We start from the raw sequence: 6,000 nt of genomic DNA, 5'->3' as shown, positions 1-6,000 counted from the left end.
GCAGAAGGACGCGCGGCTTGGAGGATGATGGCTGCGCTTAGCCCCTGGCACAGGGGCTCTGCACCAGTCCCCTTCAGCCTCAACGCGTCCGGTGGAACAACAGTCCAGGCCCACTGTCACTCACCCCCGCACTGAAGGACGCGCGGCTTGGAGGATGATGGCTGCGCTTAGCCCCTGTTACAGGGGCTCTGCGCCAGTCTCCTTCAGCCTCAACGCGTCCGACGGAACCACAGTCCGGGTCCATTGTCACTCACCCCTGCGGAGAAGGACGCGCGGCTTGAAGGATGATGGCTGTGCTTAGCCCCTGTGCCAGGGGCTCTGAGCCAGTCTCCTTCAGCCTCAACGCGTCCGACGGAACCACAGTCCGAGCCCATTGTCACTCACCCCCGCGCAGCAGGAGGCGCGGCTTGAAGGATGATGGCTGCGCTTAGCCCCTGGGCCCAAGGGCTCTGCGCCAGTCCCCTTCAGCCTCAACGTGTCCGATGGCTCTGCGCGGGGCGGGGGGCAGGGCCGGCGCATATTTTTGGTCCGACTCCGGTCCCTTCCTCGTCTCTGAGTTTGTCAAATGCAGCGCCTGTCCAGGGCTCACTTTGCTATCAACTGGCTGGTCACCGCCATCGTAGGGCCCCGTTCTGGTTTCATCCAGCTTCGAAGGCTCCTGCGCACTGCGGGGTTGTTGGCATTTGTGGTCCTGATTTGCGCTGGCTCACCCTCACGCTGGACACAGCGCCAGATGATATATTTGGTCCGACTCCGGTCCCTTCCTCGTCTCTGAGTTTGTCAAATGCAGCGCCTGTCCAGGGCTCACTTTGCTATCAACTGGCTGGTCACCGCCATCGTAGGGCCCCGTTCTGGTTTCATCCAGCTTCGAAGGCTCCTGCGCACTGCGGGGTTGTAACCATTTGTGGTCCTGATTTGCGCTGGCTCACCCTCACGCTGGACACAGCGCCAGATGATATATTTGGTCCGACTCCGGTCCCTTCCTCGTCTCTGAGTTTGTCAAATGCAGCGCCTGTCCAGGGCTCACTTTGCTATCAACTGGCTGGTCACCGCCATCGTAGGGCCCCGTTCTGGTTTCATCCAGCTTCGAAGGCTCCTGCGCACTGCGGGGTTGTAGGCATTTGTGGTCCAGAGCCCCGGCTCTAAATTAAACCTGTTACCCTAGTAGGCCGGCCTCCGGGTCCCCCTCTCTTCTTCGGTTATGGAGTACATTGGGCGCGGGGGCAGCCAGTGGAGGGCAAGGGCCCTGCCTCCAAGTGTGGTGTAGGGGACAGGGGAGCCAGGGCCTTGGGGCCCTGGTTCTTTTTATCTTTTAAAGTGGCTCAGAGTACCAAGGGCACGGACTTCCAGGGGGCTGCACCAAGGGTGTGTAGCTCGTGTGGGGGTGCTTAAGTGTGGGTACCCGGGGACGAAAGGTGGGCCGGGGCCGGCGCGAGCCTCTGTGGTGAGTGCTGGGCCGTTCCCTTGGTACTCCAGTCAGAGTACCAAGGGCACGGACTTCCATGGTATAGTACCAAGGGCACGGACCTCCAGGGGGCTGAACCAAGGGTGTGTAGCCCGTGTGGGGGTGCTTAAGTGTGGGTCCCCGGGTTCGAAGGGAGAGCCTGGTCCCCGGTGGTCATCCCCGGAGTCCCAGAGCCTGCAACCCGGGGAAGAGTGGCCCGTCCCCAGACTGAGTTTGGGGGAATGCGGGGTGGCTCTGGAGGTGCTCCGTGGGTTCCAGGGGGTGTTCAGTGGAGGCCATGCCCAGCCAGAGTGGCCCGTCCCCAGACTGAGTTTGGGGGAATGCGGGGTGGCTCTGGAGGGGCTCCAGGGGTTCCAGGGGGTGCTCGGCGGAAGCCATGCCCAGCCAGAGTGGCCCTTCCCCGGGCAGAATCTGGGGAGAGTGGGGGGTGGCTCTGGAGGTGCTCCGGGGGCTCCAGGGGTTCCAGGGGGTGCTCAGTGGGGGCCATGCCCAGCCAGAGTGGCCCTTCCCCGGGGTGAGTCTGGAGGAGTGGGGGGTGGCTCTGGAGGGGCTCCAGGGGTTCCAGGGGGTGCTCGGCGGAGGCCATGCCCAGCCAGAGTGGCCCTTCCCCGGGCAGAGTCTGGGGAGAGTGGGGGGTGGCTCTGGAGGTGCTCCGGGGGCTCCAGGGGGTGCTCAGTGGAGGCCATGCCCAGCCAGAGTGGCCCTTCCCCGGGCAGAATCTGGGGAGAGTGGGGGTGGCTCTGGAGGTGCTCCGGGGGCTCCAGGGGTTCCAGGGGGTGCTCAGTGGGGGCCATGCCCAGCCAGAGTGGCCCTTCCCCGGGGTGAGTCTGGAGGAGTGGGGGGTGGCTCTGGAGGGGCTCCAGGGGTTCCAGGGGGTGCTCGGCGGAGGCCATGCCCAGCCAGAGTGGCCCTTCCCCGGGCAGAGTCTGGGGAGAGTGGGGGGTGGCTCTGGAGGTGCTCCGGGGGCTCCAGGGGGTGCTCAGTGGAGGCCATGCCCAGCCAGAGTGGCCCTTCCCCGGGCAGAATCTGGGGAGAGTGGGGGGTGGCTCTGGAGGTGCTCCGGGGGCTCCAGGGGTTCCAGGGGGTGCTCAGTGGGGGCCATGCCCAGCCAGAGTGGCCCTTCCCCGGGGTGAGTCTGGAGGGTTGGGGGGTGGCTCTGGAGGGAATCCAGGGGTTCCAGGGGGTGCTCGGCGGAGGCCATGCCCAGCCAGAGTGGCCCTTCCCCGGGCAGAGTCTGGGGAGAGTGGGGGGTGGCTCTGGAGGTGGTCCGGGGGCTCCAGGGGGTGCTCAGTGGAGGCCATGCCCAGCCAGAGTGGCCCTTCCCCGGGCAGAATCTGGGGAGAGTGGGGGGTGGCTCTGGAGGTGCTCCGGGGGCTCCAGGGGTCCCAGGGGGTGCTCAGTGGGGGCCATGCCCAGCCAGAGTTGCCCTTCCCCGGGGTGAGTCTGGAGGAGTGGGGGGTGGCTCTGGAGGGGCTCCAGGGGTTCCAGGGGGTGCTCGGCGGAGGCCATGCCCAGCCAGAGTGGCCCTTCCCCGGGCAGAGTCTGGGGAGAGTGGGGGGTGGCTCTGGAGGTGCTCCGGGGGCTCCAGGGGGTGCTCAGTGGAGGCCATGCCCAGCCAGAGTGGCCCTTCCCCGGGCAAAGTCTGGCCGTGTGCGGGGTGGATGATCCCTGCTCCGCCTCACGCGAGTTCGAGACCGGCTGGGTGCACTTTTATCCATGAGACACTGCACTGCCTCCGGCAGCCGAGTTCGGGGCCCGGTGAGGGCTCCAGGCTCCAGGGGCTCCGACCCGGAGCCTCCGACCCGCAGAAGGTGCTCCCTGGCCGGGCAAAGTCTGGCCGTGTGCGGGGTGGATGATCCCTGCTCCGCCTCACGCGAGTTCGAGACCGGCTGGGTGCACCTTTATCCATGAGGCACTGCACTGCCTCCGGCAGCCGAGTTCGGGGCCCGGTGAGGGCTCCAGGCTCCAGGGGCTCCGACCCGGAGCCTCCGACCCGGAGCCTCCGACCCGCAGAAGGTGCTCCCTGGCCGGGCAAAGTCTGGCCGTGTGCGGGGTGGATGATCCCTGCTCCGCCTCACGCGAGTTCGAGACCGGCTGGGTGCACCTTTATCCATGAGGCACTGCACTGCCTCCGGCAGCCGAGTTCGGGGCCCGGTGAGGGCTCCAGGCTCCAGGGGCTCCGACCCGGAGCCTCCGACCCGCAGAAGGTGCTCCCTGGCCGGGCAAAGTCTGGCCGTGTGCGGGGTGGGTGATCCCTGCTCCGCCTCACGCGAGTTCGAGACCGGCTGGGTGCACTTTTATCCAAGAATCAACTGGAGTGTGGAGCTTCTACGGGCCTCCAGGGGCACTGCCGACCCAGAGCTGTGCCCCGGCTTCAGTTCTCTTTATCTCAGGAAGTTTTTTATTTATACATTTATTTCATCCATAATCTCTGGCGCCTAAAGGGTTAACCGGGAGGTTGGTGGTTCGAGCCCACCCAGGGACGATTGGAAGAGCTATCGCAGGCGAAATCTACAAGGTAACATTGGTCACTGAATATCTAGCTGAAACAGGTCGAAGTTGCATTTAAGAGGCGCTGTGGCTTAGATGGTCAAAGTGCCTGTCCAGTAAACAGGAGATCCTGGGTTCAAATCCCAGCAGTGCCTTCATGATAGCCTTTCAAGCAAATCAGTTGTTTACAAGTACAGAAAAACGTATTACCCTAAAGAGCTCTTTTACATTTTGCAATTAGAGATTGAAAAGTATCCCTGAATAAACAGAGTAAATGCACTCTTTTCACTCCTTGTTTCTCAGTTTGATGGTAAGGATTGATTGATGTAGACCGTTTTCGGATGACTGTTTTGCTTTTGTGAAAAAGGGGAATCAGACAAAAGTTGCAAAGGCATTCAAAGGCTGTGAGTTCGAGACCCACCAGAGTCCCTGTTGTAACCCCTGTTATCTACATTGGTAAATAGGAAAGCCTGCTTGTGTTATTAACTGATGAAAGGAACTGCTAAACTTGGTTCAATTACCACAGAATCCCAGTGTGCTATAGGCTGGCCACTGCTTGGTAGGAGTTTCCCGTACGTGAGTGACTGTTCCTTCCTTCCTTCACGCCCCGCTCAACCTCGTCTTCTTCTAAAGAGCTTGGCGCTGTCCTCAGAAGCTTTGGTCTTACTCAGCACCTGAGTGGCCCAACCAAGGGCAAAGGGCACACTCTGGACCTGCTAATGACAAAGCGGGTTAATATTTCAAATTACAGTGTGGTAAATGTTACTTTGTCTGATGGTTTCTGTATTTCTCCAGGTGCAATGAGTTTGCAGTCTTCTTTGCAAGACTCAGTTCAGAACATTAAAAATACCATTATTTGCAGATAACAAGGGTTTGAGTCCAATGATCATAGCCATTCAGCAGAGTGGCGCAGCGGAAGCGTGCTGGGCCCATAACCCAGAGGTCGATGAATCGAAACCATCCTCTGCTAGAATGTTTTTACTTGCATTATTGCGATTGTCAATCCAAATTAACCCTTTAAGCGCCAAATTCGCAGAAATGCGACTTTACCGTACAAGGAAATTTATGAAATAATAGTAGAAAATGAATCACTTCAGTCATTGGTCGGTTCGGTGCAACTTCCTCTTATTAGCCAGGTATGATCTAGGGTAGATCCGGTAAGGAAAAAAATGGCTGGAGGAAGTACACGTGGCATGCAATTTACAGCAGATTCTGACTCTGAAGGAATTTATCTCCCCGAGAGTGACGATGGATTTCCAAGTGGAGATGAAGGGACTTCGAAACAACGGACAGGTGCAAAGGACAGATGGAGGCGAGGAACCAGTGGAACCAGTGGCTGCAGTAAAACTTGCCTGGTGGATGAGAGCTGGGACATGCTGAGAGAGGTCGAGGTATTTGAGGCATGGATCAAACCTTTTGAAGACCCAGTTGGCTAAACAGGAGAGATGGATCTGACGGATGCTAATCCATTTGATATTCTGGCACTCTTTCTGACCGATCAGTTTTGGACTTTCATTACTGATGAGACAAATAGATATGCACATCAGTGTATGGCACCTATGATTCTGAAGCCACATTCAAGATTTCTTGAGTGGTATGATGTATCAGTCACCGAAATGAAAGCTTTCTTCGCTTTGCATCTCTCCATGGGCCTTGTTGAGAAACCTGAAATCGAGGATTACTGGGGAACATTTTGGCTTACACAAACGCCTGGATTTGGAAATGTAATGTCAAGAAACAGATTTGAAATCATTCTTTCGTTCTTTCATTTTGTCAACAATAATGATTATGTGAGAACAGGTGAGCCCGGGCACGATAAACTGTTTAAAGTCCACCCAATAATAGATTTGATTATTCCCAAATTTGCAGCAGTTTACAGTCCAATCAAGGAGCTTTCTTTAGATGAAATGACAATTGCTTTCAAGGGGAGATTTTCACTAAAATGTTACTCTCCGAATAAACCTGACAAATATGGCTATAGAGTGTATGCCCTGAGTGAAAGCTGTTCAGGGTATGTTTTGCGCTGGTCAATGCACACTGGACAG

The 6,000-nt window shown here is 58.1% G+C and overlaps 1 non-coding gene across 1 annotated transcript; it reads left to right on the top strand.

Annotated features, from left to right (window-relative positions):
- The first annotated feature begins 4,036 nt into the window (after positions 1–4,036).
- On the top strand, positions 4,037–4,110 carry trnat-agu (transfer RNA threonine (anticodon AGU)). The gene has a single exon. It is a non-coding gene; the product is annotated as a tRNA-Thr (tRNA).
- Positions 4,111–6,000: the final 1,890 nt, after the last annotated feature.

The sequence above is a fragment of the Eucyclogobius newberryi genome, unplaced genomic scaffold, assembly GCF_026437365.1.
Source record: "Eucyclogobius newberryi isolate DKJ021-1_F unplaced genomic scaffold, fEucNew1.0.hap1 SCAF_8, whole genome shotgun sequence".
NCBI classification, from domain to species: Eukaryota; Metazoa; Chordata; class Actinopteri; order Gobiiformes; family Gobiidae; genus Eucyclogobius; species Eucyclogobius newberryi.
Note: the sequence above shows the minus strand (reverse complement) of the source record. Positions and strands in the feature narration are given on the sequence as shown.